This window comes from Macaca thibetana, chromosome 4 (genome assembly GCF_024542745.1).
Source record: "Macaca thibetana thibetana isolate TM-01 chromosome 4, ASM2454274v1, whole genome shotgun sequence".
Classification (NCBI taxonomy): domain Eukaryota; kingdom Metazoa; phylum Chordata; class Mammalia; order Primates; family Cercopithecidae; genus Macaca; species Macaca thibetana.
In genome coordinates, this window is record NC_065581.1 from 68,769,292 (window position 1) to 68,790,471 (window position 21,180).

Consider the following 21,180-nt stretch of genomic DNA (forward strand, 5'->3'; position numbering starts at 1 on the left):
CAAAACTGCCTACTCAAGCTTCAGTAATGGTGGACACCCCTCCCCCGACCAAGCTTGAGCACCCCAGGTCGACTTCAGACTACTGAACTTCAAGCCAGTGGATCTTAGCTTGCAAGAATTTCAAGCCAGTGGATCTTAGCTTGCTGGGATCCGTAGGGGTGGGATCCGCTGAGCTAGACCACTTGGCTCCCTGGCTTCAGCCCCCTTTCCAGGGGAGTAAACGGTTCTGTCTTGCTGGTGTTCCAGGCACCACTGGGGTATGAAAACAAAAACAAAACAACAAAAAAAACTGCAGCTAGCTCAGTGTCTGCCCAAATGGCCACCCAGTTTTGTGCTGGAATCTCTTGGTCTGCAGGTTGCGAAGACCGTGGGAAAAGTGTAGTATCTGAGCTGGAATGCACCATTTCTCATGGCACAGTCCTTCACAGCTTCCCTTGGCTACGAAAGGGAGTTCCCCAACCCCTTGCACTCCCTGGGTGAGGCAAAGCCCCACCTTGCTTCAGCTTGCCCTCCGTGGGCTGCACCCACTGTCTAACCAGTCAGGTTGAGATGAGCCAGGTACCTCAGTTGGAAATGCAGAAATCCCCCGCCTTCTGCATTGATATCACTGGGAACTGCCGATGAGAGCTGTTCCTATTCGGTCATCTTGCCCAGGTCTGGTGTTGAAACTGTTAAGCATTTTATTAGTTATCTGAATGTCTTCTTTTGTGAATTAGCATTTATTTTCCCATTTTTCTACTAAAGTCTAACTTAATGATGTATGCCTCAGATATTAAGACAATAAATCCTCTCTGTGTCTTAAGTTTGCAGATCTTTCCCCAAATTATGTGTTTTTATATTTTGTTTGGCATTTTTAGACAGGTAAGGTTTTAATTATCTTTATATTAGTCCATTTTCTTGTGGATGTTAAAATGTTGCTCTAATGCTTGGAAGGTTCTCCTCCATCTTCAGATGATATAAACATACACCTATTTGGGCTTTTGAAAATATTTAACTCTTTAATCTAGCTACAATTTACTTTGTAATATAATATAAAGATCTAACATTTTCCCCCAGTAGTTAACCAACTGTCCTAGTACTATTTATGAAATAATTTATTCTTTACCTATTGGTTTATAACTATCTACATCATATACATGATTTTATTTGTAGGTTCTCTTTTCCATTTCACTAATGTGTCTGTCTATACCCGAGTCAACACTGTATCATTTTAATTATTATAACTTTGAAGAACTTTTCAGTATCTGGGTATGGCTTGTCTCCTTCAATATAATTTTGTCAAAACCTTCTTGACTGTTTTCACCTATTATTTTCTCACCTATTTTTTTAAAACTAAATTAACTTCGGTGGGATATGGTTTGGATGTGTCCCCACCCAAATCTCATCTTGAATTGTAGCTCCCGTAATTCCCATGTGTTGTGGGAAGGATCCATTAGGAGATAATTTAATTATGGTGGCAGTTTCCCCCATACTGTTCTTGTGGTAGTGGGTAAGTCTCATGAGAGCTGATGGCTTTATCAGGGGTTTCCCCTTTCACTTGGCTCTTATTCCCTCTTGCCTGCCATCATGTAAGATGTGTCTTTCACCTTCCACCATGATTATGAGGCCTCCCCAGCCACATGGAACTGTGAGTTCATTAAACCTTTTTTCCTTTCCAGTCTCATGTATGTCTTTAATTAGCAGCATGAGAACAGACCAATACACAGTGTAATCAATTTTTGTCCAGAACGTTTCACATGCATTCATTTCATGTTTGTACCATGAGTTTCTGGTCTCAGCACAGTTGGTAGTTTTCTTCATGTTGGTCTTCATGTAATACTTGCATGTTCCTGTAGGTCAGAGGTTCAGTTGGCTTGGTTGGTTTTCTGCTCTGGTTTCACAAGGTTGAAATCAAGGTGTCATCAGGGTTGCAGCGTTTTCTGTCTCTTAACAATCCTTAATTCTTAGGTCCTGTATAGTTTCATTTGTTCTCCTTGTGGATCTTATGCTTATTTGAGGGATGTGAGGAGGAGAATTGGAATCAGGCTACTGTTAATTGTTTTTTTTGTTTGTTTTTTGTTTTTTTTTTTGAGACGGGTTCTCACTCTGCCACCCAGGCTGGAATGCAGTGGCGCAATCTCAGCTCACTGCAACCTCTGCCACCTAGGTTCAAATAAGTCTCCTGCCTCAGCTTCCCGAGTAGCTGGGATTACAGGTACCTGCTACCACATCCAACTAATGTTTGTAGTTTTAGTAGAGGTGGGGTTTCATCATCTTGGCCAGGCTGTTCTTAAACTCCTGACCTTGTGATCCACCCACTTTGGCGTCCCAAAGTGCTGGGATTACAGGCGTGGGCCACCATGCCCGGCCCTGTTACTGTTCTTTAACTTTATTTAATTTTTTTAACAGCTTTATAAGTTATTATCACCTTTCAGTCCATTAATGAGAGAAACTGGGGCCCGTAGAAGCTAAGTGCTACTCAAGAATGAGGTAAGTGGGACACCTGCGATTTGCTGATACACATTTAACAAAATTTCAGGGTTGAAGAAACTGTAACATTTCCATTGCTCAGTGGCTACTGAAATTCCTGCTTCAATATTTCCAGTAATAAGGGACTCACTGCCTCCAAATGACCCTGCTTCATTTTTGGATTCTCCAAATATGGCTAAAAATTATGTTGTGTTGAGTTTTGCTCCTATGTATCTTCAAGGGTTGGAGCAAACAACGTTTAAATATAAGCCTCTGTCCTTGCTCTAGTCCTTTATTACTGAAGACAGCAATGCACCATAGTTTTCAATAATACATTTTTAATTTAATTTTTTTAAGAGATGAGGTTTTGCCATGTTTTCCAGGCTGAAATGCAGTGGTCATTCACAGGCATGATCGTAGCATGCTGCAGCCTCAAAATCCTGGCCTCAAGTTTCCTCAGTATCTGTGATTGGCTGAATCATACATTTTCAAGTACCCTTCATCAAATGGCCACATTGTTTTAGACATGCCCTGCTTTACTTATACCTCTGTTGTGCAGTAATGAACACAGTGCTACTTGGAAAATGCCAACTTAAAATAAAGTAGGCAATTTGTTGTCCTACTTTGGTAATTATATCCTCTGTAGCGTGTTCTGGGGTGTGGTGTGTGTGTCTATGATCGCATACAGGTTGTGTTAGTTTTTTGGAACATCATGTCACTCCATGGGCCACATAGGTAGTGGTTAGGAAAATTCACAAGTCTTTTTCCACATGTGATGGTAAGTCACATGTCCCCAATGAAGTCCTTGTGCAATTAGCTGTCTGACTCCAGTAGCTGGACTTCCATATTTATACCAATTCAATTTCATTGTATCCAACCCTGCCCATCCTTTCAGGCTGCTGAGATTTCATATGGACCTTGATTCATCTACTGAACACTGTTTGCTTCTTTTAAAAAATAAATCATAACTCCAACAATGTTTTTATTTTAATAAAAATTAAAATGTGGTGTAGGACAGGATTGAAAGCAGAGTCCTGTTGCTTGCCACCCAAATCCTCCCTCTAAATTGATGATTCTTAAAGCAGTACTTTAAAAGCTATGTGACAAGCTACTGGTGGAATATAACCCATTTTCTTTTAGCCATTTAACATTTATTAATGCACACCTACCTGAAAATGTAGCCAAACATTTGAGGATCTTATAAAACTTAGGATTTTTATTTCAGATAAATGGGTCAAACAATCTTCTTTTTCAATACACTGTCTTCATTCTTTCCCTGCCTTTCTACCCCCTACCTTAGTCCATTTCTCAAATAATAAAACCCACATAGGTACCTTTTAATAGGTTCCATTGTTTCATTTGAGTATCACCAGTGTACATAACGTCACATGCTTTCTATTAGCTCTTTCTCAGCATGTATTGGCATTTTAATTTTACCTTAATGTTTTTTCTCTTCTCCTTAGGCAGGATAACAATCCATGTGCCAGTTGGCTGCCTGTATGTCCCCAAAAATAGACTGTGACCTAATCGCAAGTATATTCACTGAACATGGGGGACTTATCACCTACAGTGGGGGCATAAAACGATTATTTGTAATTAAGATAGCAATGAGAATATTTCATAGGAATTTATCCCCTGTAAAATTATTCTACAGTAATATACATCCACATAAGCTCAATACAGTGAAAGACCACATTGTTCTAAATGGAAGGTCAATTTTTCTTTAATGAAAGCTTGTCATATTTAGATTTATATCAAATCCCTGCTCCCAAAACAAACAGAACAACAAAAAAAAGCTTGAAGGCTTACTGTAATTAAGTAGATATTAGACTAAATACAGGACCTGTTGGAAGAGCTACACTTTACACAGGAGTGTAAGTTTCATCTAAGCTTTATTTGCTAGTTGTTATTACCAACAGAAAATGATGATGCTGTTCAGGTCACCAAGAAGGGCTTCATCCCTCTAAAATTCAAAAAAGTTTAATATGTCTTTAGAAAAAAATGATATAGCAAAACTAATCTGTATACTAATCTGTATATTAATTGCAGTGGTGGTTACAAGAATCTATACACGTAATAACATGGTGTAGAACTACACACATACATACACACACACACACACACACACACACATTGTACCAATGTCAGTTTCCTGGTCTTGCTACTGTGCTGTAGTGACCACTAGGGGAAACTGGGTGAAAGGTACATAAGATCTCTCCAAACAATTTTTGCAACTTCTTATAAATCTATAATTTCCAAATGAAAATAAAAACGTCCCAATCCTACATAATCTATTCACTGTATAGTTCATCCCATAAAAGTTAGCTTAGTATCATTTAACCAGTATTTGCCAAGGTTAAACATAACTTTATTGCCTTTAGTCATTTCTAGAATGAGGCAGGACTATAAACAAATAAACTAGTTTACAAGAGTTATTGAATGCTTAGGAATTTTGTGATTAAACAAAGTAACCTTACAAAGTTAAAGGAACCAAACAGTCCATTTTCAGCAAGTAAAAGAAAGAGAGAACCCCCAACTCTAAAAAATTAGGCCTGCTAATTAAGGGGTTAAAGTCTTCTTTTTGTTTTTTCCATATTACATGAACATGTATTGCCCCATAGGTCATTCCATAATCAAATAATAGAAAAGGTAAGGTTCTCAGAATCTTCTATTCATTTAGTTTCAGGAAGATACTCCTCAGGAAAGACTCAGAGTTGTATGTGGCTCTCTGTTATTCACTGTAATGACAGTCAATGCTATCCAGCTAAACTGTTAAGCATACTCAGCTGGTAGATTGGGAAATCCCCACAATTCTAAATTTAAACATATGAACCTGGATAATTTGGTGGTGTGTACAGAAAGTGATTATATATATATATATATATATATGTATATGAAACTGACCCAATAGTCCCCTAGATAGTTTTTTTGGATAAACATGGAAATTGACCCATCTGGTTTTAAAATTTGAAACTTACATTTGTTTTATCAGGAAACCACATTGAGGTCTCTCAAAAGAAAAAAAAAAATTAAAGAACTGAAACTCACCAGATCACCACATCCAGACAATGAGATGCCAGACCCTTCATTCATGATTGCTTCCTTACACCTCCTCTCTAGTTCCTGTTTACTTACACATTGTTACATAGCAGGGAAGACCCTGCTATATAAACCCCTAGCTTTAGTTGGTCAGGGAGATGGATTTGGGACTGAGCTCTCATCTCCTTGGCTGCAGCACCAGATTAAAGACCTCTTCCTTGGCAGTACTCATCGTTTCAGTCACTGGGTTTCTGTGCAGCGAGCAGCAGGACCTAGACTCAACCCCTGGTGTGTCAGTAACACATATATATATGAATATATATGTATATATATGAGAATATATATGTGTATATATATGAATATATATATGTATATATGTGGATGATGGAATTACTTTACAGAGTGTCTGAGTGAGTTACAACCTAAAAAAGGGTGAACTCTTGTAGCAGCTTACACCATGAAAACTATAAGCACAGTGAGAAATTTGAGTTAACATTTAGGACATATTAGCATTCTTTAGCTAACATTATTGCTGACAGTTGGTTGCTAGAACTTGAATCTCGGAATTAAGCAAGCCAGGAAAATTTCTCCTAATCCTGCAGATCATCGTATTAAGCTGCAGACCAAACTTGTAGGCCAGAGAATGACAGAGATTTTTCTTCTACATTTTCTTAATCTTAGACTAACAATAGACATCAGACTGAATTTTTTAGGCACTTTCATTACTATCATAAAATTAAAAGGCAAGCAAAAGAATGAAATGTGGGTTCCTACAGGTCATGTGATACCAAAAGAGAGGAAATACATGAAAAAACCATGGATTGTTAAGTCAGAGAGCCCTGGATTCCAGATAAATACCTGACACCAATAAGCATAAGGGTGTGCGAAAGTTATTTAGGCAAATTAAGTTAGACAAGATTATGTTGTGGTTACAAGTACTCTCCTTTCTCCAACCCTGTCTTGAATCTCAGAAGTTTATCAATTAACCAGTGTGTCCGACACCAGTCAGCAGAGGGGCACTATCCAATCTAGTCACTCAAGGATCAAGGTGACAAAGGCTCTGTCTTGAAAAACCTTTCACCAACACAGAAGGAAGGGCACACAAGCTCTTAATACTTCCCTGGCTCTTCTATTCACATGTCATTGATGAAAGTAAGTCACACAGTCACACCTAACCTCAGAAGATGTAGAGAAGTGCAATTGATAGAGGCAGGAGACAGCCAAATCTCCAATCTGCCCCACAAGTCTTTACATCAGATGCTTTGTGCAGATAAGGGAGCCAGCACAGGGGACTTGTCTGGGCATGCCCCACAACCACTGGGGGAAGCAGGTCGAGCCACCAGGAACTCATGCCTTATGAGGGGAAAGAGCCTGGCCTCTTCAACTCATGTGTGGTGGCCTGCCATTCAATTTTTATGAGGTGGAATCCTGCATGCAGGACCCCTCTCTTTGTTGAGAGCTTTCTTTTCACTTAATAAATTCCTTCCTCCTCAGTCTTCGATGCGTCCATGTGCCTAATTCTTCCTGGTTGTGAGACAAGAACCGGATTTAGTTAAACTAAGGAGCAAAAAATCCTGCATCACAATCTTCTCATGTGCCAGAGGAGAACGGGAAGATTCATAAACAACTCCGGTTACTACCACATTTTCTTAAATCTTTCAACTTCAGTTTCCTCCCCTGGAAAATTAAGACAATGATACCTAACTTAGAGGATACTTGTATTTATCACTTCACGGTCATTATCAGACCTCCGGTGCCACACTGCCTAGGTTGAAATCCCAGTTTTAAGGCTTGTTAGCATAACCTTCAGCAGTTTTCTTAATCTCTCTCATCTCAGATTCCTCATCTGAAAAATAATGTTCGTGCATATTGAACTGTGAAGATTAAGTCAGTTAATATAAGCAAAATGTTTAGAATAGTGCCCTGTACATAGTAAGGACACTAAGTATTTGCTCATGGTGTCTGGCATGGCTTTGAAATGTACAGAATCCTCAGTGATTATTGGTTATCATGATTATTATTACTATAATAGAAGCCTGGCTTGCTGCTGCCCAGCATTGACTTACTAAATACCTGTGAAAGTCAGTTAAAAAAAAAAAATCAGATTCCACCAAATGAGTTGGAATATATTACGTAGAATTCAAAGGTTCATTGAAGTATAAGTTTAGCAATAAGCACAATAGGGGTATTCCCCACAAAACTAGAAGCTTCTTGAGGTGCGAGCATCTAGTTGCTTGCCACTGACGTCCAGTTCTAAGACTGAGCTGAGTATTCGTGGAGTGGGATGGGTTGAAATGGCCCAGCATAACTGCAGTGATTGCACTGTAATTAACGTCTAATCGGAGCTATAGGAAGGCAAGCAGAGACTGGTTTCTTCAGCACACTCATACAACTGGGCTAGCTCCAACACTAAAACTATTTTAAAATTCAAAGGTGGTTTTTATTATTTATTTATATTTATATTTATTTATTTATTTATTTATTTATTTATTTATGTATTTGAGACGGAGTCTTGCTCTGTCACCCAGGCTGGAGTGCAGTGGCGCGATCTCAGCTCACTGCAAGCTCCACCTCCCGGGTTCATGCCATTCTCCTGCCTCAGCCTCCCAAGTAGCTGGGACTAAAGGCGCCCGCCACCATGCCCGCCTAAGTTTTTTGTATTTTTTTCAGTAGAGATGGGTTTCACCGTGTTAGCCAGGATGGTCTCAATCTCCTGACCTCACGATCTGCCCATCTCAGCCTCCCAGAGTACTGGGATTTTACAGGCATGAGCCACCACACCCGGCCAAAGGTGGTTTTTAAAAATGTGGAATTTTATTTGTCTTTGTAGGAGCACCTAATCCTAGTGTTGAAAGCTTTTTAGTACAGCTAGAAATTCATGGCTTTCAAGTGACTGAATTATATGGTGAAGTCCTGGATGTTATCAGATTCTCAAATAATGAGCATTACCAAACTACAGAAATAACTGATCTACTCCATAAAAGCTGGAGGTTAAAATAAAAAGTATTTTTCTCCCTGAGCCAAAAGGAAGTATTTTAAAGCCATACTTGGCTTTTTGATGACAAAGCTTTTGATGAACTCAAAATTACAGCATGTTTCTAAAATTACTTTAAAGTCATAGGGCATTTTAAAAGTCAGTTTTAAGGTAATTTTTAATTCTTTAATTATGGTTATTTTAAAGATCATCCAGACCATCATATTTATCTCAGACATGTAAACTCCCAGGTAGTACACTACAGAGATGTGTTAAACTGAAGACTTAAATGTATGTACAGTTCAAATATTCCTAGAAGTAAATGATCTTTAAGAATGTTCATCTTGGTGAGGGCACTGTTATTTTGTTCAAAACTATTTCTTGTTGAATGAGACTGTTCCAAGCCTCATAGGAGTGCCATTCTGCAGTTACTGTGACAACCAAAACTGCCTGCACACTGCACACATTTCAAAACACTCCTGTGGGACTGTACTGTCTCCAGAAGAGACACTTTAAGGGGACTTTGTTAGCATATGTGCCTTGCTGAAGGAATCACGGTTTCTGAGTTTGGGTTGAATATTTTAAAGTTTTTTAGTTCGGGCTGGTTGAAACTGTTTTTTGTTTTGTTTTTTTTTTTGGCAGGCTCTCGCTGTCACCCAAGTGGGAATGCAGTAGCATGATCATAGCTCATTGTAGCCTCAATCTCCCAGGCTCAAGAGATTCTCCTGCCTCATTTCTCATTTTTTTGTAGAGACGAGGTCTCACTATGTTGCCCAGGCTGGTCCTGAACTCCTGGGTTCAAGAAATCCTCCCACCTTGGCCTCCCAAAGTGCTGGGATTATGGATTTGAGTCACTGGTGCCTGGCCAGAGTTTTTTATCCCCCCCCCCATAATAAAAGGAAATTTCAAAAGACAATTTTAACACCACAAAATTCTTTTGTCCAAAGAAAAAACAAAAACTAATCACAATAGCCATTCCAGAAATTAAAAATAAGAACAGTAAGTGCATAATCTATTCATATTCTTGATTCTGAGAAAATCTTACATTCAACAAATATGATGGTAGAGGGCTTATATTTTTCTAGCCCAATCCTGGGTTACCTGGCTATGGCAAAGACTAAATAATCAGAGTCAGAAGCTGGCAGTGTCTCCTTCAGTCCTCCTGTGGCTACTGAGAGCCTATATAACCCTGGGTAAGCCAGTTAACCAAGTTTTGACCTCTTTCCTACAACGTGGGTAAGTGAGGCAATGCAGCAACATGGCAACAGCTGAATGCCGTTCAACATCAGCCTTTTTTCTCCTCATCTTTCAGTGATTTTGTTACCTGCTGGAAAATGAGGTGAACTGGTAGCTTTTGAAGGAAGTGATGTTCTAGAAGACAGTATACACTGCAGTATTTTGGAGAAAAGAGAATGTTTGCTGAAACGTCCCTTTGCTTATGGATAGCATAATCTTTTATGCCAGTTTCAGAGAACATTCCTCAAGATATGTGCTGTTGCTATGTTTTTAGAGAAAGATGATCTGGGAGAAAGATTCTCTTAGTGACTGCTTGAATAAGAGTTTTTACCTGCCTTATTAAAGACCAGGTAATACAGCTTTTTTTTTTTTTAATTTTAGAAACTTTTTATTAAAGTATAACATACCATCAGAAAAGTGCACCAGTCACCGTAGATATGTATCACCATAGATAGCTCTAGTTTTGCCTGTTTTTAAAATTAATGTAAATAGAAACATAACGTTCTCTTTAGTGTCTGATTTTGTTCAACTTTATGTTTGTGAGATGCACTTATAATTTTATCAGAAGTTGCAAATCATTCATTCTCAGTGCTAGATAGTATTCCGTTGTATGAATATTTCACAATTTATGAATCCTACTGTTGGCATTTGGATAATTCCTGATTCAGGGCTATTACAAATAGTGCTCCTATGAACATTCTTATTCATTTCTTTTGAAGAACACTGTACAAATTTCTGTGAGGTAGGTAACAGCAAGTGGGTCACAGGATATGGATCTGTTCAGCATAAGTAGATCATGACCACTAAGAAGTTTTCTAAAGTGGCTGTACCAACTTACGCTTTCATCTGCAGTGTTACTTCACCTCCTTGCCAATACCAGATATTTTTTGTTTTGTCTTTTTAATTTTACCCATTCTAGTAGGTGTCTTGCCACTGAGCTGTGATTTCATTTGCACTTATTTGATGACTAATAAGGTTGAGCAACTTTTTATGTTAATTGATCATCTACATATCCTCTTTTGTGAATTATCTGTTCAAGTCTTTGCCCATTTTTCTACTGGGTTGCCTGTGTTTTCTAATTCATTTATAGGACTTCTTTATATATACTGGATATAAGTTGTTTGTTATATGTGTTGCTAATATCTCCTCTGCTATATTTTGCCTTTTCATTTTCTTAATGTTGTCTTTTGATGAACAGAAGTTCTTGGTATTATTATAATCCAAATTATCAATTTTTTCCCTTTCTGGTTGGTGTTGTGTTGGGAGTTTTTAAAGGGAATTTTGCCCACCCCAAGGTCATAAGGATATTCTATATATTATTTCCTAGAAGGCTTGTTTTACCTTTCATATTAGGATCCACAGACCATACTGTCTCCAGTGTACTTCAGTATCATCTTTATCATAATACTGTCTCTATTCTATTTATCATTTATCTGTTGTGTATCTGTCTGCCATTGTGCCAATATCACACTCTCATCATTACTATGGCTTTATAACAGATCTTGATATGTGGAAGCGTAATTTCTCCATCTTTTTTTCAAGATTACCTTGTCTAGTTTTTGCTGTTTGAAATCTAAATTTTAGAATCAGTTTATTAATTTCCAAACATACACCTGCTTACATTTTGATCGGGACTGTATTGAATCTACAGATCGACTTGGGGAGAATTAGCCACTTAACAATATTGAGTCCTGTTCTCTATGAACATGGTTTGTCTCTCCATTTATTCAGGTCTTCTGTAATTTATCTCAATAATATTTAGTTTCCAGCGTGGAGGTCTTATGCATCTTCTGTTAGATTTCCCCTTGGGGTATTTGATAGTTTTTAATGCTATTGTAATAAGTATCTTTTAAATACTTTCATTTTTATTTGTTGCTAATATATATACAACTGATTTTTATATATAACCATATAGTTTTCCAATGATAAAGTTAACCAAAATAACACCTAAAAACCAACTTTGTAATTAATAACCTGCTTTCTGCTATTTTTAAATGATGAGAGCAGGCTGGGAGCAGTGGCTTATGGCTATAATCCCAGCACTTTGGGAGGCCAAGGTGGGTGGATCACCTGAGGTCAGGTGTTTGAGACCAGCCTGGCCAACATGGTGAAACCCCGTCTCTACCAAAAATACAAAACTTAGCCAGGCATGGTGGCAGGTGCCTGTTGTCTCAGCTATTTGGGAGGCTGAGGCAGGAGAATCGCTTGAAGCTGGGAGGGGGAGGTTGCAGTGAGCTGAGATCATGCCATTGCACTCCAGCCTAGGCGATAAAAGCAGAATTATATTTACATTTATAGAAATCTAAGCCAGAGTAGTTTATAGAAATATATCACCACTAGGTATTATAAAGAATTACTAATTTAAATGGAGAGAGACCAGGAGACTATAAATTCATAAACGAATAAAGTACATATGATACCTTTATTTCTACTGAGTTTTTAATGACACAATTAGGCTTACAAAGCTTGTCAATGAAAGCTTATGTCTTTTTTTCCAAATATAAATGGATGTTTACATTTAAAAGTAATCTGTTCTTTTAAAGTCTTTACAGCGTTTGCTTAGCAAAAAACATACAAACATAAGATAAAGATAAATCATCCTTACCAGTATTTAGAGAGTTACAAACTTGAATAGAGTTAGGTTCAAATTAATAAAGTTTACTTGTATCAGAAACAATGATAATTTGAATATATATAACATATGCAACATAAACACACAAACATGTAATGTTTTATATTATATAACTCCTTAGCAATATCATCTCAGCAAATATGAAGAATTTCAAAAAGTTCATGGAAAATACATATTATGGAAAAACTATACATGGATTTCAATTTTTTTATATCAAAATAAACTTGTACTAATTTGTAACATGTCTGAACAGGATTTATTTTGAGGCACGAAAAGGATAAGAAATCAGCTTGAAAAGAGCCCTTATCTAGCAATTCTGCTAGAACTGAAGCAAGAACATCAAATTTATGGGGAAACTTGGGTGGGAGAATTGGGAAATCATTGCTGCTTTACAGAATGTTTTTGGGGGCAATGCCCCAAAGAAATTGGCAGCTTACAAATGAATAATTTATTTTAAGAAAAGATGAGATGATGTTGAAGATGAAGCCCACTATAGAAGACAAACTACATCAATTTGCAAGGAAAAAAATAATCTTGTTTGTGCCCTAATTGATAAGTACTGATGATTAACAGCACAAACCATAGCCAACACCACAGACATTCCAACTGGTTCAGCTTACACAATTCTGACTGCAAAATTAAAGTTGAGCAAACTTTCCACTCTATAGGTGCCAAAATCATTGTGCTCAGATGAGCTGCAGACAAGAGCAGAGCTTTCAATGGAAATTTTACACAAGTGAGATCAAGGTCTTAAAGCTTTTCTTTGAAGGATTGTGATAGGAGATGAAACATGGCTTTACTGGTATGATCCTGAAGACAAAGAACAATCAAAGTAATGGCTACCAAGAAGGGGAAGTGGTCCAGTCAAAGCAAAAGCAAAGCAGTAAAGATCTAAGGTCATGGTGATAGTTTTTTGGGATGCTTAAGTCTTTTGGCTTGTTAACTTTCTGAAAGGCCAAAGAATGATAACATCTACTTATTATGAGAGTGTTTGGGGAAAGCTAGCCAAAGCTTTAGCAGAAAAATGTCCAGGAAAGCTATACCAGAGTCCCTCTCCACCATGACAATGCTTCTGCTCATTCTTCTCATCAAACAAGAGCAATTTTGCAAGAGTTTCAATGGAATGCCACTAGGCATCCACCTTACTGTCCTGATTTGGCTCACTTGGACTTTTGTTTCCTAATCTTAAAAAAATCTGTTAGAGCACCCATTTTTCTTCAGTTAATAATGTAAAAAAGATGGCACTGATGTCGTGAAATTCCCAAGACCCTGTTCTTTAGGGATGAAACAATTATCTGGTATCATTTCTTACAAAAATGTCTTGACCTTGATGGAGCTTATGTTGAGAAATAAAGTTTATATTTTTTATCTGTATCTTTTAATTCGATTTTCCATGAATATTTTGAAGTCCCCTCATATATATATACATATATATATATATGAAACAATGACCTCTAAAGCATGCTTATTAATTAATCCTACTTACCCATGTCACAAAACGGGCTAGTTAACAAATTGAACATATCTAGAAGAATAATACTCAACAAAAACCAAAATTATATAGCTTTATATCAAAGTTTTTCATAGTCAATGAAATAAATATTCTGGAACATTTAAATAATTTGGTTTTGGAGAATAAGGCAATAAAAAGATTGAATAAAATTAGATATTTTACATAGATACATAAACATGTTTACATTCTGACACATTATATATTTACTTGTAAGTTCCATGAGAGAAAGGACTTTGTTTCTGTTCTCTGCTATATCCCCTGTGCCTAGAAGCTCACATAGTAGATGCTCAATAAATAATTCTTGAATGATGAAATGAATTTCAGCACGTATTTCAGTAAGCTTTGAAACATCTATATTCATGACTAAAAGTTAACATAAATTTAGATCTGGAAAATTTGAATGTCTCACCTTTTAATTTAGGCAGAATAATAAAATGCTATGGCAAAGCATACGCATCATTGTCCTCTGCTTAGAGTTGCTTTTCCCCTTACCCATGTCATCTGCCTCTCCTAGCAGAAAGCAAAATTTCAAACATTTACAACAATTATTTCTTTGAGAAGACTGTAGAGCATTGTTTCAAAGAGGGTTTTCTTAAGCCTGCAGGCAAATCTAAAAAGGTTAATGACTCAATCAAGCTGGAGTTGCTCAGCAAGCACTTCAACAGTGTCTACCACTGCTTCAAGGCCAGCTTGTTCAAATACTTCCCTGAAATCACATGCTAAACTCATTGTATTTAAACTTTTTTTCTATAAACTCATATGAAACAATTGCTCCTATTGTATTAGGCTCTACATTCAGTGAACAGGTAAAATTAAAAGCTCCTCTAATACTTCTAAAGTAGTAGAGTGTTTTTTAGTTTAAATGACTGGTATATGCTGATATGCCAAGACTATAGTAATTTTGTTCAATTTGTTTAATTTTTAAGGTAAGCGTTAATTATTTAAGTTCTTAAGAGCTTGTTATATAAAAATATGCCTTATTTAAATATTCTCTTTAACAAGGCGGCTTATTTCATATTAATTTTCAATAAAACAGCTATGGATTCAAATTTTAGGCAACTTACATTCTAGATTAGATGTTTAATAGACCTTTGATTTAAATGATTTACAAGAAAGAGTTTTTCTGGTTAAGGCCGAACTTATGAGTTAAGTTCTGTAGATTTTTCTTAAAATTATCTTCTTGCATCCCATCCCCCACCTCTACATTTTCCTTCCTTTCCCGTCCCCCAACAATTCTATCTTTTCCTGAAATGTGTAACTGTATTCTAGCTTTAAAGAGCAGACCTTACTAATATTGTTTACCATTACCATTCCTAAAGCATGGGGCTTCAAGGTGCCTTTGATCCCTAATAAAATAGCAAGTCCAAGGACACCAGAATTTTTGCTTCAAGAAAAGCAGACTTAAGTGTGGAATGTTCTCAAGTTAAAGGAGAAATGTTTAGCTTAACATATTAGGTAATGTTGTGTTGCTTTTACAGATCAGGCTGCAGCAACTCACAAAATGTAGCCTCATACAAGTTACAAGAACTTTTATCACTCAGGTATTTGGTAATCTTTTTTTTTTCTTTTTAAACTAAGTGGAACAGTTCAAAGATAACTGATACTATAGATTTTCTTACATTTCTTTGGATGACTTAGTCAATTCACCTTTTTCCTTTTACAGTTGACCTCAGAAACAAACACAGGATAGGTTCAATTCTAAGACATGCAGAAATATTCAAAATCCATTTCTCTTTAGTTGACTTCCAAGGCAGAGAGAGTAAACAGCCTTCTCCCAGCTTTCTTACTTTCCACAGCTGAGAGTGTAGGATGTTTACAGTATCTGTCGCTCAGTGCGCTCTAGGGCGGGGTTGGCAGTCAGCAGCACAAGCCTCCGGAAACCCAGTACCATTTGAAGATACCATAATATGTCACAGGAAAAGATCAGAAAAGTATACTTGGGACTAAATTATGGCTCTTTTAGGAGTAGGGTTGGAAGGGTGGGTGGGGAGGCTATATGACACTTAGTGCTGCCTGCTCACTTCTTGTTTTCTTCCTGTTTGGCACATGCTAAGATATTCCTAAGGTCTCTAGCTTTGGGCTTGCACACTCACAGATTTGGTGAATTTTGGATTTTCAATATTCTATGCTTTCCCAAAAGGGTCTCAAAATATTCACCAACCTCCTTCCTTAAACAGTACATATTCCCTTTCTGACTGTGGGGAGACAATGAAATGCAGCTTCTCACTCTCTGGGCGATACAACTTTGTTTCAGCTCACTCCTGCACAGAACTGAGAATAATGGCTAACCTGTGCCTGGCTAAACAGAAGATCATTCAACAGTTTAATTACTGAAAGTTAGTTATTTTAATGATGGGTTACATAGTGACAAATTCAATCAAATGAGCAAAAAGTAAATGTTAGAATACAACTTACATGCATAAAAATGGTGTATTGCAAATTGCTGATATAATGCTAAAGTTATTTTAAAAATTCATATTTGGACAGAAGTGAACCTGCAATTAGAGGCAAATACACATGAATGGAGTCAGTTGCTTCCTAAAGTTATTTTCTAAGAATGACTTATTCAAACAGTTCTTGGACTTCATTTGCTAAACTGGTCTAAGGTACACAAAATACTTGAGTGAAGAAGAAAGTCGTCATTACTATATATCACAGAACAACCCTACATAGTAAGAGACCACACTATAAACCCAAGTGGCATATAATTCCAAACTGTTACAGAACATTATTCATTTCATTCATTCATTCATTCATTCAACAAACATTTGTGAGTGCCTGCCACATATCAGCAATGTTTTAAATTCTAGGTGATGAGAAATGAAGGGTATCATCCCTACCTTTGAGAAAGACACAGCTTAATTTGCAAGATACACACATACACCAATAATTACAAGTGTTATGATAGATCAAAAGACACTTCTGAGTTGGCTGATAGCCAGGCTGAGTGTTGAAGACTAAATAAGATTAGCTAGGTGAAGATGGTGCTAATGGGGATTTGGAAGGGATGGGCAGTGAAGAAGATAGTGTAGCTTAAAGTGTACCAGAAAGAACAGTCATACGATAGAGAAAGAAAGACAAAGTAATGTATGCTGAAGCCTTTAAGAATTCAGCAGAGGTGGAGTCAAAGATGCATGTGGGTGAAGGGTAAGGGGAGAGGCGCAAGGTAAAGATGGGAGTCCTTATGTGCCAGGCTAAAGGGTTTGGGCATTATCTCCAAACGATGGGTACGAGTGAAAGATAGTAAGCAGGTAAGTGGGATGACCGTGTCTATACTTTAGAGAATTTACTCTAGCTTTAAGGTGGCATGTAAGGAAAACAGGAAAAGAATCACTGTAGGGAGAGTGAATCACATGTAAGGGAGAGCATGGGAGCCTTAATTAGGGAAGAGGCAGTAGGAACACAGAGAAAATGAATATGAGAAATTATAAAGACAAGAACAGCAGAATTCAGTGAGTAAGTAGTTGAGGGGAGAGGGACTGTAGAGATGGAGAAGTAATGGGTAATTCACAAGCCTGGCTTGGGCTTGATAAGGCCTTTCATGCACAAGGGAAAGAATAGGAAGAGAAGTGGAGAAAGAAAGAACCCTGAGAATGATAACTTGAATGGGCTGGGCTACAAAGTTTATGACCCCATGGTCAGTGAATACTGAATTCTGTCACAACTGAAAGGGTGAAAACACTTCGAAGAACTAAATCACACAAACCTCTTCTTTATTTTGTTTCTGCACTTCTGCTTACCCCTCTACCTGGCAAGTGCTCATACAGTCTTCAAATCCCAAATCAACTATTCTCTCTTCTGAATCCTCTCTGGTCATCACCATCCTTAACACCCACACCCCTCCCCCAACCTGAGGAAGAATTGTTCATTTTGTCCTTTTACCACCATTATACTGTGCCTAGGTCACATAACTGCATATGCCTAGATCACAGAACTGATACTTTATTACAATTATTTGTTTATCTATCTCTCTACTAGGGAAGAAACGCCACGTTTCACCTAACTTAACTTCATTTCATCAGAAGAAATTCACAACATGCATCCAGGGTTTGTTTGGTACTAAAGGAGGTTCTCAGTGAAGGTTTGATGAATGAATGAATGAATGAATGAATGATGCCATCTACCACCTGACAATGTGTTAACAATGTTAAGATGATTATTCAGGTTTTAAAAATCTCTAAATAAAAAATATTTACCAGTTTCTAAAACTTTGTTTTTATTCCCCCAAAATTCAAGGTTAGGCTGTTTTACTTTTCTAAGGAACTCATAGCTAAGAAGAGAAGGCAATCTCTTCTTAAATGATGTCATTAACTCCTGGAAAGTTAACCATTTATGAAGGTAGCCTGATTTTAAAATTTTATTTTCATGATGGATTAGAAAGTGAAGAAAAACCAGGATACACAGTAAATGCAGAGAAGAAATCTATGTAAACACTTTTAAAATATACAAGAACGAAAGAAAATGGTCATAAAATGTGGGTATCAATACTGAATAATCATGTAAGCGCTTAAAATGTTCTACATGGAAAGAACCACACCTTATTAAACAGTCACTAAAATAATTTCAGCTACATAAAATGATTTTAACTTCTTAAAGTCAAGTCTGAAAAGTTCCTTTTGTAACATGAAATCTACTCTTGCTTCAGTAAGGCTTCTGCTGTAATAGGCATTTTAGTCACATAAAACCAATCTCCAATAAACTAGCATTTGATCATTTCCAGTTCTGAATGAAAATATATTTATTTCAAATGTAGGTTTTATTTGATCAAATTTGTCACATTCTGTATCAAAAAAATCTTACTTATCCATTAATTAAAAAAATATTCTGCAGTGGTACACATCACTTTTCAGGATACACAGTGGCTTTTTCCAACTCCCAAGGTTCATTTTTTAAATTAAAATTTAGTAACTTTACAGTATGTAAAGTTTTTAATTTAAAAACTTACATTTTTAAAATTAAAATGTAGCAGCTTTACAGCCATGAATGATTCACCGGAGAAAAATCACTGCTCCCAGATTTGAAGCTTAATGTATTTTGTATACAAGGATTTACTGCAGCTCATGCCTTGCCCAGTAATGGGCTTTACTAAATCTTTTTTTTTTTTTTGAGATGGAGTCTCGCTCTGTCACCCAGGCTGGAGTGCAGTGGCGTGATCTCGGCTCACTGCAAGCTCTGCCTCCCGGGTTCATGCCATTCTCCTGCCTCAGTCTCCCGAGTAGCTGGGACTACAGACAGACACCCGCCACCACGCCTGACTAACTTTTTGTATTTTTAGTAGAAATGGGATTTCACCATGTTAGCCAGGATGGTCTCGATCTTCTGACATTGTAATCCACCTGCCTTGGCCTCCCAAAGTGCTAGGATTACAGGCGTGAGCTACCACGCCCTGCCAAGGTTTTATTAATTCTTAAAGTCAGGCTCCAGGTCTCCTACGATGGTGGATTTTAGAGATGGAAGGAAAATTCCCTAATGAGGATGCTTCTTTGCATCTTATTATATGGGCATATCTCCACAAGTGACTTTGCCACGTGCTCCCTTCCCTTGCCTAGTCTAACATTTGCCATTTCATCTTCCAGCTTGCCCAGTATATGGGATGAACATTTAATGGAAAATTATCATTCCCTAGTTGAAAGCAAGATCCAAACCTCCCATATGTGACAAACACACCCTTAAGGAATACATGGAAATTTCCAAGGAAAAACTATGAGAAAATAATAATGAAAATTTAACAGTACACACCCTATTTTAAGTCTCCTTCACTTACAGTAACTAAAGGTTCTTATACTAGTTTGTTTTTATTTACCCTGGACCCTAAAGGAAAACTACAGCATAGGGTAACTCACTACAGTTAACATATGTGGAAAATCAACAGTAATGTGACTTTACAGTAGATAAAAGAACAGAGTATGTTCATAAAATGTATGGAGATTTAGCCAACACAAAAATTCCATGGTTTTATAAAAATACCCTTTGCTCTGAGAAAGTCCACTTCCTCGTTAATTAACCTTCTCATGTTCATCTCAAGGGAAAAGCTCTCTCCACTCTGACCTCAAAGTGTGGTACTTTTAATCTGTGCTTGATGAGATTCTGTCTCAAGTTATCAATGTAGCTTAAATTAACCTATTTAAATTTAAAATTTAGTAAATTCCATAGCAGAGGGAATAGCTGGAATTCCATGTCCTCTTTCTATAGAATGGTGTGGGCAGAAACAAAAAAAGTTAGGAGATCAGTCAGTCTGATATAACCTATTTAATCATGGTTTCCTTAAAAATTCTTTGGGTTCTTGATTCCTGTATTTTTTTTTTCTTTTTCACACTTACTATTTCATTACATTGGTATGGCCAGAAGAAAAAAAGACAACCTTCTCCTGATGAATTCATATATATATATGAATTTCATGAATTTATTTTTAAACTGCCTATCAATATTAGTTTCATTTTAAGTGTGCAAATTTCAAAAAAAAATTATGGGAACTTTTTTAACAATATGAGTTTACAGTTGGATTTCCAATGAAAGTGATTTAAATAAAAAAACAAGATTTTCTTACAGATAATTTTTGGAGTCCTTTCCCCAATATATCTATGAGCAAGGTTACAAGCTACAGAACGGGTTACAATAAATAATTGTGGGTTTTTGTTTAAAAGTTAGCTAATTTTAGTTTACAGCGATGGTGATGGGATTTTTGACACTGTGACAAAAGAGAAGATATTCTAGCCAGTGTCACTGAATTGAATAGTCATTTAAAAACTTAATCTGCATATGCTAATAACTGCTTTTTAATGTAATCTGGAAAATGGTAGTCCTGCCAATATTTTAATTAAATCTAGAATATTTACTAGAGGCATATTGGAATATCTTTGGAAATAACTGTTACTGCTATAGAATATCAAATTATTATAATAATACTTAGTGGTATGAGTTCAGATTTTGATGAGGCCTTATTCTTCCAGTGATGAGGTTTTACCAGTATAAAAGCTACTTTGACCAAATACTATCCATTATGTATCAAAAACACAGGTAAGTGGCCACCCATCTCTGTATTTAACACAGTATATGTGTATGTGTGTGTGTGACAGGGAGGGGTATTTGGAAAGCTACCCACCAAAATGATAGTGTGAGTTATCATTGTAGAAAAGAGGAGGGGTTAGGACTAGAACTTGGGTATCAAAGAAGATTTCAACCTTATTAGCAATATTAATATTTTAAAAAGAGAATGTACTCATGCAACATGTATACAAATTTGAAAATTACATCTCGTCATTTAAATTTAAATTCTCTCTTGATCCAAATTAAAGATAGGGTTCACCTGAAATTCTAGCTTCCCTAGTTAATCAAGTT

The 21,180-nt window shown here is 36.8% G+C and overlaps 1 long non-coding RNA gene across 1 annotated transcript in view; it reads right to left on the minus strand.

Annotated features, from left to right (window-relative positions):
* The window catches only part of LOC126953484 (uncharacterized), a 41,559-nt gene extending 21,309 nt beyond the window's left edge, over positions 1 to 20,250 (minus strand). The window contains exon 1 of the long non-coding RNA XR_007725232.1: positions 3,886 to 20,250. This is a non-coding gene — a long non-coding RNA (uncharacterized LOC126953484). The remainder of the gene's footprint in view (positions 1 to 3,885) is intronic.
* Between the last annotated feature and the right edge of the window lie 930 nt (positions 20,251 to 21,180).